Source organism: Varanus komodoensis, unplaced genomic scaffold (genome assembly GCF_004798865.1).
Source record: "Varanus komodoensis strain SLA01 unplaced genomic scaffold, ASM479886v1 scaffold2, whole genome shotgun sequence".
NCBI classification, from domain to species: Eukaryota; Metazoa; Chordata; class Lepidosauria; order Squamata; family Varanidae; genus Varanus; species Varanus komodoensis.
The window spans coordinates 50,130,279-50,142,264 of NW_025335568.1; the positions used below are offsets into that span (position 1 = coordinate 50,130,279).

Consider the following 11,986-nt stretch of genomic DNA (forward strand, 5'->3'; position numbering starts at 1 on the left):
AAAGAAAATCAGAGAAGGGATGACCAAGACAAGCAAAATTCATTCATTTATTCCATTTCTATTCTCCCCAATAGCCAAAGTTCTCTGAATTGTTCACAACACAATGAAACATAATAAAAAGCTTTTAATGTACAAAAATGTAAAACAGTTTGAAACAGTTTAAAACAAATAATAAAGCTACCAATACCTATTAAAAAAACCCTAACATCAAAAGCTCCATTATATGCTATCAAATGCCTGGGAATAAAGGAAATGCTTAACCTGGTGCCAAAAAAAAAAAAAAAAAAAGACCATGTAGGTACTAGGTAGTCCTCACTGGATGGAACATTCTACAATCGGGGCCACCACTAAAAAGGCCTTCTCCCTTATTGCCATTCTCCAAACATTCTTTAAAGAAGAGCCTCCAATAATCATGTAATGGGTAAGTTCATGTATGAGACAAGTGCTTCATTAGGTGATAAGGTCCTTAACTGTGTAAGGCTTTATAGATTAAACCCAACATTCGGAGTTCCTTTAATAGCAATGCAGAATGTAGCTTTTGAACTTTTGTATGACAAGCTTCACCAGCTGAAATGCTTCTTCTATAGAATTATTTAAAATACAGGAGCCCTTGTCCCCTCTAAAGCTAGAAAAAGAGAAAAAAAGGCTATTTTTCTTTTCTTCTTTCTTTAAAAGCACTAGAAAAGGTCTTACATGATAGTTTGTGATTAAACCTGGGGTTTTGTTCTGAAAAGGTTAAATACATTTTATGGTGTATTGAATTTCTACTATTTTATTTTTATTATAGCGTTTACTGTATAGTATTTTATAATTTTGAAAACCACCTTGTAAATTCACTGAATTAATATGCAGGGTATGAAGAACTGTAATGAATGTGTGTATTGTGCTAAGCTAGTATTAGAGCTCAGTTCAAATCCCCACTCAGTCACAAAGTGCACTGGGGTCATCTTGAGTCTAAGCCAATCATGATTTCTCAACAAAAGGTACCTCACAAGGTTGTTGTGAGGATAACAATGGAGAAAGTAAACACTACCCTATGCTTGTTGGAAGGCATCATTAAAATGTCATAAATGAAGACGACATTGTATGCCTACTCAGGAACCTGCATGTTTCATCAATGGTGAGAGCAGATCAGTTAAAGTGGTACCTCGTGTTTTCATAAATAGACATCAACCATTGCTGCGCCTCTCCCAAAATGCCTAACTAGCTATAATCTGGCCCCAAAAACTGCTAATGCTGACAAGTTCACTCATGGCACAATCCTGCACGTGTCTACTCAAGATTAAGGTTTGAGTTACATGGGACTCACTCCCAAGCATGTGTGAATCCTTATTTTGAGTCCTCCTCACCTGCTGTTTGTCCCACCCAGCCAGATGAAGAGTTCCGGATAACTGCACATTTTTGGTTGGTCCTTATCAAGATAGAGCTCAGCTGTGGATTTTGGTGTGTGTTTTCCTCAAGAACCATCACCACGAGATAAGCTTTGATGGGGCTGACTAACTGGCTATGCTTCTATTGCCCTACACCTCATTGCTTTCTCCCCAGTGTTTCCGTTTCCCCAAAAAAGAAGAGCGGGCTCAAGTCCTTGTACGCGCATCTCTGAGGTCCCCTCGCTAAAAGGAAGAAGCCCCGCGAAGGGAGCCACCGGGAGAAGGACGCGGGGCGGGGAGGGCGGCGACGCACGGCGCGTGTTCACGAGAGGCGACTGCGGAGGCCCGTCCAGCGCGCGTGCGTCCTCAACCGCTCGCTCGCACATTTGTTCATTGGCTGCTGTGCGTTGGCTGGCCGATTCCGTCACTATCCCATCATTCTCAGCGGGGAGCAGTAGAGTGGGCCCTAGAACGGCGGCGACTGGCTGCGGCCCGTCATGTCGGAGAAGAAACAGCCCGTTGATCTTGGGCTTCTAGAGGAGGATGACGAGTTTGAGGAGTTCCCAGCCGAAGGTAGAGACCAGGCAGCCGGCCGGGGAGAAAGAGGAGACGTGAAGACAGGGAGTGGGGCGTTGGGCGAGAGCCGGGTGGACTGAGCTGGGCTTGGCGGAACTGGGTAGAGGCCGTGACTGTGCAGTCTTGGGCGAGGTTTGGGGAGGTTTTAGAGCCGGTTCCTCTAACTTACTGCCCCCAAGATGCTTGGACCACATCTTCCATTATCCCCGTCCAACGCACTGGGAGGGAGTCGCGCTGTAGAAGCCTTTTTGAGAGGCTCCAAAACAAGCCCCGGAAGCGTGCGCGCCTGCACACGGGTTTCTTGCACACGGACGGCCTAATCCTGCTCTGTCTAAGAATGCTGAGGCCTTCTAATTCTGAGGCCTGATTTCCCAGCAACCACTCGGGAGCCTTCAGCATCCATTCACACCATGCTCTGGCTAGTTCCTCCAGCCGGCTATTGACATTTAGGGCATCTTGGCTTTCCTGAGAGAAGACAGTGCCTTACGCCTGCCTTTGGCGTGGGGGGCCGTCCGGTTAATGGCCTTGTAGAACCTAGTGTCCTGCAGGTGTTTTGGATTTCAGTTTCCATAAGCATTAGCCAGCATAACCAACTACCAGGAATGCTGAGAGTTGTAGTCGAAAATGTCTCGAGGCACCAGGAGAAAGAAAAGCGAGTTCTACCGAACACATGCATTCTGATGAAAAGAATCAGTTAATATTTTTGCTTAATTAAAAAAAATTAGATAGAAATATATCTTCAGGTTTTGCCTCACTTGTGAAATTTGGGCTAAAGAAAGATGTTGTTATTAACATAACCTCTGTTATTTTATTATTTTTATGTTTAAAGTTATTTTATTTTTAAAGTTTTTACAAACTTTTTGTTTATCCAAGCATGCTAGAATTGTACTATTATTCATATGTTAGTGCAGATGCTTGGTAGGAGTGAGGTCTTCCAGCTCTTAAATGACTGGCAAAAGAGAAACTATCCTTGATTAACAAAAGTAACAAAACCCTAATGAAGTAAACTGTAGCTTAGTAACAAAGAACAGTTCATACAGTACCCACATTTATTAATTATTGTTGTTGTTAATGAGGGGGACCTGATTCTAAGTAATGAGTCTTGATCTTGCAGAGTAAATAATCCTTTTAACGGGGCAATCCTATGCATTTCATTGTGATGTAGCAGAGTGTTGGACCTGGGCTTGGGAGATCTGGGTTCCAGTTCCCACTCAACTGTGAAACTCAGTGGGTTGCTTTGGACGTGTAACTGACTCCCAGCCTAACCTACCTCACAAGGTAGTTGTGAGAGCAAAATTGAGAGGGGGAAGATTATGTAAGCTGTCTTGGGTTACTTTGTGGGAAAAAGGTTTGGATATAAATGCAATAATAGTAATGATTACTTGAGAGTAAACTTAATTATGTTCACTGGAGCTTACTCCCTGGTAAGTGCGTTGAAGATCACCATCTAAAACTTGGGAATTAGGGGCCCTAGTCTTTGTTAAATGATTCCAAATATTCTGAGTATTTAACTTGATTATTTCTATAACATTGGAAAAAGCTTAACTTACTTGCCACAAACTGATAAGAAATTACACAATTTTTAAACTGAACATAAGAGCTATTCAGGTTCAGACCAAAGGGCCCACCGGCTGCTCACAGGAAAGCAACTGGTATGTGTGATGTTGCTGGTCCTAATACTGGGGGTAGCATATAGACGTCATGGCTAATAGCCTTTGATAGCCTTCTCCTCCCATGAAACTATGGGTTATAGGTTATATGTATACAATTTTTCTTTCGTGAGTGAAAACATAGTTAGGTATAGTGTTTCTGACCTTAACAGGTAATTTTCAATTATTACATACCATTGCAAAACTATTAAAATCATTATATATACTAGATAACATAATAATTAGCAGTATTACACTTTGACACTCCAGTGCATTGTATCCTGACTTTGTTATTTTCCAAAACATGGTGCAAGGCACCTTACGCTAAAATTAGCTTTTTTTTTTTTTTTTGGCTTTTATGGATTTGGGTTGTATTTCCTGGGTATAAGAGTTTTGATGTTTTATTCAAAAAAATAATAATTCAAGCTAATTGTCATCAGTTTGAAGACTCATGAAAGAAGGATTATAAATTTTATTGGGTGGTATTGACCAGTTACTATAAATATGATCTTTAAAATATGCATTGACATGTTTCTCTCTCAAACTTTACTTTATGATGTGCAATGCACATATCTTTTTAATGCAAAATTATACTAACATATTAGGAAAACACTCTCCAGTAATTTCAGTGATGAATTGGCTACTGCTATTCAGATTCTGCCATCTGAGATCAATTCCATTGTGCTATGGTATATATATTCCATTGACACATGCATTTGAGAATTCATTCATTTTATTATATTTGTATCCCACCTTTTTTCCTTCCAAAGAACTCAAGCAGCTTACATAATTTCCTCCTACTCTCAGCCTTATCCTCACAATAACAACCCATGTGAGGGTAGGTTGGACTGAGAGTCTGTGCCTCGCCCAAAGTCACTCAGTGGCTGAGTGGGGACTAGATCCCAAATTGTTTGAGTCCCAGTCCTGCACTGTTAACTACTTCATCACATAACTTCTTCACTTTACAAATATTGTGTGTACAAATACAAGTTGTGTGTATATTTTAGAGCAGTGGACAGCTGACATTTTGTCTTGTAAGTCAAATTAACTCTTAAAATAATTTGCTAAGTGTGTTTATAAAAATAGTATTTGTAATTTTGGTTTTCAGTGCTCAATTTACTAATACACCGATACCCTGTAGTGTCATGTAATTGTTTATTTTATTTGGTCAGAGTGAAACAACACAACTTGATGGCAATTATATGTATAGTGGTAAATATACTATATGTGACTTCACTCTTGCTACATGAAAAAATATAGTCTTACAGTCTTTCTGTCCTGTTTTTATGTTAAGATTGCTGATGATTGTACAGCAAGATTAAACACTATGGGAACACGGAGCCATTGTTGGGCCAACTAATGCGCAAAATGCTTCAAGTTACATAGAACCTCATATTCAAATCAACGGTCTATATGGAGGGTGGATGAAGGAGAGGTTTTCTCCATTGTCATGTCAGGCATATTACCCAAGTATCACTACCAACATCAAGTGTACTTTGATGTTTGCATTTAAAATGCACTTTTGCAGTTTGATTTTGTGAAAAGAGTGTGGCTTTCACCCAATGCCTATACCCATTTACTTGAAAATGAGTCATATTTAGATGGAACTGCTTCCAATTTAGTGCAATTACCAATCACCCATACACACTTAGGAGGGAACCCTCTGGTCGCATTGCTTTGTCTGGAGGAGTCACAGGAATATTTGGAGTCCCAGCTTCTGAGATCATCTAATTTCAGAACTAGCACTGAGAAGGCTGAATGCTCATCCTACACCCCCTTGTAGCTGCCACAAAAGAATCATGCAAGCTACTTCACTGAAGTTGTAACTAGACCTCTGAGAGGACAAAAAGGGGTGTGCTGGGGATGAGCAGGAAGCTATTGCTGTCCTCTTATGCCTTTTCCTATCAGTGCTCCAGCCTCCTTCCCTCCCACTCAACAGTGCTTAATCTTGACAGCTGAAAATAAATAATAGCTGAATGCTTGGAAGCACTTCTTAAAAAAAAAGTTTCCTTTTCAGTTATGTATTGTATTTCTGTGTTTAGTGTCTCAGGAAAGGCAGAAAATAGTTTGTTTTCAATCAACTTTGTTCCATTGTGTTGATTAACCTGGTAGTAATGACAATTAGAGGAAGCTTGTTGAATAGGCCAGTTTAAGCTAAGGTTGCAGAATTTTACGTATCCAGGCACTTGGAATTTTTCTGTTCTTGTTTTCAAATATGTATGTTCACAAGTTTTATTGTTAAGCTCATCACTTGATTTTTATTGAAGAGTAAGGTATCATAAGCTCAGGTTCCAAAAAGCAAATCAAAGGTCAAAGTCAGTTAGGTACTCTGACCCAGTCCAGTTTGTGAATCGAAATTACACCAACTGTAGCCAAGTGTAGAACTACTGAAAGTGCATCTTCTTATGATCTTTTTCTTTCTTTGGTTGTATCCATAGTTTCTTTCTCTGGGCCAGCACTGATATAACACTGTCTTCCTGCTGAGTACTGTCATCAGTTTAACAGTGAACCTCAGGATTCATCCCTTCCTTTTCAACTTATTTGCCTTAACCTAAGTTCAGCAGTTTATTGACATTTAAAAAATATTTATTATATGCATGATTAAACTGGAAAAAATCCTGCAACTTCCAGCATACCCTGACCAGCATGTGAAGAGTTGTTTTCTTTTTCTTTTTTTGTATGAAAATGAATACAATTGCACGCTAAATCAGGGTGGATTTGATTGAAATCAAATCAATTTAAATCATAAGTTAAATCACTAGTCAGTAAGACTAGATTTAAATGACAGTTTTCTACATAATTTGCATGCATGCCTCCCTTACCCATAGGTAGAGGAACTTCATTAAAATATTCCCAAACTGGGTCTCATTTATGGCCTGTTGCCATTATAGGTTTTCTCCTCCTGGGAAAGAACAATATGATAAACCTCTGGCTGTACACAGAAAGATTCAAATACTTATGGAGTATTCTGCTCAAAAAGTTTCACTTAAATTTTTTACTGTTTGCCCCCTTTCTCATACTTAGCTTCTTGTGCAGATCTTTTCCACTCCCAACTATCCTCTGTTCGTTGAATTTTCTGAAACTTAACATTTAAGAAGTAAGGGGGTTATTTTGTGTACATACATTTGCAAAGGAACAATGGGATGAAGGTCTTTTCTTAATTCTGTATGCTTGTTTTCACATTTTTGCTGTGAAGAAAGATGCATGCAGACACAAATTCACAATTCTAAAAACTGTAAAACCAAGCATCTGTGATAATACCTTCTAGATAGAAAAAAATTCCCAGTGATCTTACAGAAACCTCTGGAAGAGTGTGACATTGTGAATGGATTAATGGAATTTGTTTACCAAAAAATTTAAACATTGCATGAATATACAGCCTCATGCTGCATAATTAAGAACTAATCCTCATTTCATGATGAATAACCTTTAGACTATAATGCATCTTAATTAGAAAACTATCTTTAGGTAATTTTTCCTCAAAAAGTATTTTATTTAAAAAATCCAATTTAAATTTAAAATCTAATTTTTTATTTTTTAAAAAAATCATTAATTTTTATCCACCCTGCCCTAAACACTTACAAATTGCTTTTTTAGACCAAGTCTTGAACTACAGTAAAGAGAAACTGGTTAGTGATGTTATGTAGACCAGGGATATTTTGCCTTGGAGAAATGCTACAAAGGAGGCATTCTGCACATCCCAATGCTGGCTTCTAAACATCTACACGTTTCTTGGGCCCATGTGTCGTTAGATTTGTACTGGCTTTATGTAAACTCAGTTTAGATTTTTTAAAATCTATGATTCCCAAATATGCTGCATCATAAACTAGGATGTATATACCTTGAAACATCCATAAGTTGTACCTTTTGAGAAACACTATGAAACTATTTTAGCAGCAAGGCTAATGGACTGACATAACAGAGTAATTTCGGTTTTTTGCATCAGGTAACACGATATTGTTTGAGTACATGGCTGGTGCACACTTTTTTTCTGTATGGAGTGCTAGAGACCGGAAAGAAATATATTTGGAATGTCAGCTTCTACTTTGGTAATCAGTAGGAAGACATGGCTAACTCTGCTAGCTTTTATGTCCGGCAGGACAGTATTAGAAAAAGTCTACAGCAGTGCACTGTTCACTTAACAGCCTCTGACTTTGTGTGTCTCAAACCTTACATTTTTGTGCCAATAGTATGAAAAAGCACACTGCTTAATAGCTTGCGCTCCCATTTGTTTTTTGCAGTGATGATAAAAGTATGATGTGTGAGTTATTCGCATGTCAGTTATAAAATTTCCTGGTATTATGGCCCCAACTGGTATTGAAGCTGTTGCTATGGAGTTTGAAGGCATGAATAGTAACTGATCTCTTGCACCTCTTGCTAGTCAGTTATATTTCAAGTTCCTTGACTTTTCCTAAGGGAGCCCAACCTTGTTCTTGGGCTAGTACCTGATCTTTAGTCAGACAGCATCTAGTTTGCTGCTCACTCACCTCTTTTCCTCACCCTACCTTGTTGTCTGGCTTGCCTGATACTAGCTCACCTGCTCACTTCTTGCACCTCAAACAGAGTCATTTGACCTCCCAAACTTGAGATATATGTGGCCAGAAATTATTAGCCAGATCTTTAAGGGGATAAACTTATGAAGTGTTTCTATCATTGACTTCAGTCATGCATTTACAAACCATGACTTTTGGCTCTGGTCCAAATCTAACTGTTAAAACATCTCCATTCACACTAATGGAGCATTATCTTACAGAATGAACTGAGATGCTAGGAAAACAGTAGCTACAATGAACACCTATGTTTTTAACTGCTATTCTTTTTTTTAATTTGATTGTTAAGCAGAGTTCATATTACTGTCCCTTAAGGAGACTTACATGGAATGATATCCTATAAGCCTTTTCACATTCAAATATTGAACCACTTTTTTCAGATTGGGCTGGTTTAGATGAAGATGAAGATGCACATGTGTGGGAGGACAACTGGGATGATGACAATGTGGAAGATGATTTCTCCAATCAGTTAAGGTAACTTGAAAATGTTCTGTACATGCAAATAAACCAAGAAAAAATGCAGGCTTGAATTGTTAAAACAAGAAACAGATCTGGCAGTGGCAGACTGTCAGTGTAATCTACCACACAGGGTTGTTGTGAGGATAATATTGAGAGGAGAAGGATCATATAAGGTCCTTTCAGGAGAAAAAATGTAGGATATAAATGGCCTGCAATAAAACATATGGGAATTGGTTCTCATGTGCCCAACGTTGAACAATGTTTTCTTACAGAACACTGGCCCCGTTCAGTTGTAATACTAAATCATGATGTCATGTTGTATTAACCAGCCTGGCCTCCTCTAGGCTAATATTCCTCCTCATGCTATAAGAAGGAGATTCTTCTCCACTTCTCTTCTGGATTAACCCAAGTTTAGCATGTCATTCAGACTTCATTATGGTTAGTTGAAACAAGGAACTTGAGACCATGGGTTATGAAGTTGGTGTATCACAAACCATAGTTAAGATTTACCACAGTGTGATTGGATTTAGACTACATGACTATTTGGTTAATCAGAATGAAAGTGAAAGCTTATTTCTGTTATACTGGCTGCATGCTTTCCAAAGCCTGCTTTCTTTTACTCTCCGAGAGCAAATACTACTACTAAGAAGAGTTGTCCAAGTTGTATAAACAGCAAAATTTGTGCTGTTTGTCTGCTTTGGAAACTCAATAACTAGAAAATGGGCAGCATAAGGAAAACAGGGTAAGGCATCACAGATGCAAGAGAGAGGAAGGGATATAATGTTGCATCCAAAGTTAGGATAAATGTAATGTGTTGAATCCAGACTAAATTAAGTTGCATGTAAAGCCCCTTGAAATCAATATGAAAAGTTACAATGACTGGTTGTCATCTTACATATCTACTCAGAAGTAAATTGCATTGTGTTAAATGAGGCTTACTTGTAAGTAATTTGGTACATAATTGTCACCTAAAGGAAATTCCATTGATTTCAATGAGAGCAGTTTAATGTTGTCACAGTATGAATGATTTGACAGTAGTCTGGGATGGCTTATCTTTACAGAGCAGAGCTAGAAAAACACGGCTACAAGATGGAAACCTCATAGCTTCCAGTGACAGATTGGACTGTAAATTGAACATAGATGTGAAAGATGATAAACTGAAGATATTGGGACAAGATGGAAGAAAAGATATTATGCTGTCCATTATTACCTTAAATTTTGTGGGTTTTTTGTATAAATAAATAAAAAAAGAATCAAAACATTGTATTGTTCCAGTACTATTCAGGTTCCCTCTGGGTTACTGATAGGGGTCTAAGATAATATTGCTAGTTATTCTAAACATGGATTTATTATCATGTTAATTTCCTTAATACTGTAACAATACTGGTTATGAGTGAATTTAAAGAATTTCATTTGTGGCATTTCATCAGTTTATATTAGAACTGGGAAAATTGCATTGATTGTCCTTTTATCAGTGCTTAAAACATCTTAAATAAAATGGCAACATCCAGATTCCTTTGCTTAAGCAAGTGAAAAGTGTAAGTTTCATAAATCCAATTAAGAAGAAAGTCTTGCATTAAAGGCAACCCACAGGAAGAAGTGTGGAAATGGAAATTTCCTATTCTAATCTGAAAGATACTGAAGGTAAGCTTCCATTCTATGCCCAAATATTTGCTTGTTCTAAAATTGGCAGTAATGTGACAGTGCCAAACTTTGCCACATTGCAAACTTTCCAGCAACGGAACAAGGAAACAAAAGTATTCATACTTGATTAACCTCAAAGTGAAGCGCAATAAAACGCTGTATTAATGTTCAAAGAGTGTACCACCCAGTGCTGTTTTTCATCTGAAAGGGTCAGAGTAGTTCAAGAGTAGATTGGGGAAATAGATGGGAGTAGCATAATATTAATACTAGCAATACTTTCTTTAACCTCATTTAACTCAATAAGCTTCAATATACCATGATGTAATTGGGTAATGTGATAATGGTATGTTGCCAGCTTCTACAGAGAGACTTGGGAAGGCTTGTTGAGTCAGCTCACTATTGTTGAGTCCTGGGTAGGGTTATTTCCAAGACAACATCGCTCCCCTGCACTAAGCCAATTTCTCTGGAAAGGATGTGCCCTTAGGCCAAATGGATAGGTTTGGAAAACTAGATAGGTCAACATTAAGTAGTCTTCTGTCTTTATCCAATTTTGCATGGTTTTGGGAAAGAAAGCAAATGACTACTTCAGTAGGTTAGTCATATATTTCTTACTCAAGTCACTTGAGTCATTTAATAAATATGCAGTAAAACTCACCATCTTCCAGACTGACTTGAGAGTCTATAAAAATTTTAAAGATGTTTTAGTCCCTTTCCCCACATGGTCTTTTTGCATAGCAGAAAAGAAGAGCAAAAGAACTGAGAAAAAGTTGGAGTGAAGTTGATCTTTTTCATTTTTTTTTAAAGTGAAGTACATTCATCCAGAAGATGCCCAGGGAATGTTGAGTCTAAACCAGCACTTAGTAATCTCAAGTTATGACCATTGGCAAATGATTCCTTAAACTATTAACAATTTCTTGTATATGACAAATTGAGTTTTGTTTTGATTTGATGTTTTGAAATGTAGGCTAGAACTTCATTACTAACTCTGCTACCTAATGCTGATGGGAGTTGCACCCCAGCGTATTCCTCATCCCTGTTGTAGAGCTAGGAATGGTTCAGAAAGGCCAACCAAAATTACCAGGGAGATGGAGTACCTTCCAGATGGAAGAAAACTGTTAGGAGGTACAGAACCTGAGAGCCCCGGGGAAAATTCGGCCCTCTGGGTTTCCCGTCTCCTGGATCCATCCCGTTCCCTTGACTGTTGGTTGGCAAGTTCTCAGCTTTTGTGCATTTTCCCCCAATCTAAAAGAACTTAATACTTTTCCTAAGGGTTAGTCACTGGCATTAATAGCATTAACCTAAAATAAACAGCAGTTTGGCCCCTTTTGGCTTTGGTCCAATTGACCAAAGGAATGTGTCCCCAAAAACTACTCTGAATTGGAATTTCAGGCTAAAAGAGTTTGTGCAGTCCTGGTGTAAGGCATGGGACTTGTTGGTTCAAAGGCAACTATTGAGGTGCAGCACACTATAGAGCAGTGTGGCAAAACTATAGAAGTTTTCCTCTCCTAGAATGCAATGAAACTGGTAAGATTCAGGACAGATGAAGGGAAGTAGACCTTGGTTCGATCTAATAAGGATCTTGCATGCTTAGGATAAAACAGGGTGATATCAAGTGATATCAAGCCTAAGTGATGAAAGAAGCCAGAACTGCTACCTATCTTCCTTTTGCAAGGAACTGTCTTTTTGCAAGCCACCTGTCTTCCTTTTGCAAGGAACTCAATGTAGCTTACAAGGTGGT

The 11,986-nt window shown here is 38.4% G+C and overlaps 1 long non-coding RNA gene across 1 annotated transcript; it reads left to right on the top strand.

Annotated features, from left to right (window-relative positions):
• Nucleotides 1-1,784: 1,784 nt before the first annotated feature.
• LOC123023033 lies at nt 1,785-9,865 on the top strand. The gene is made up of 3 exons (XR_006414615.1): nt 1,785-1,943; nt 8,526-8,619; nt 9,666-9,865. It is a non-coding gene; the product is annotated as an uncharacterized LOC123023033 (long non-coding RNA).
• Nucleotides 9,866-11,986: the final 2,121 nt, after the last annotated feature.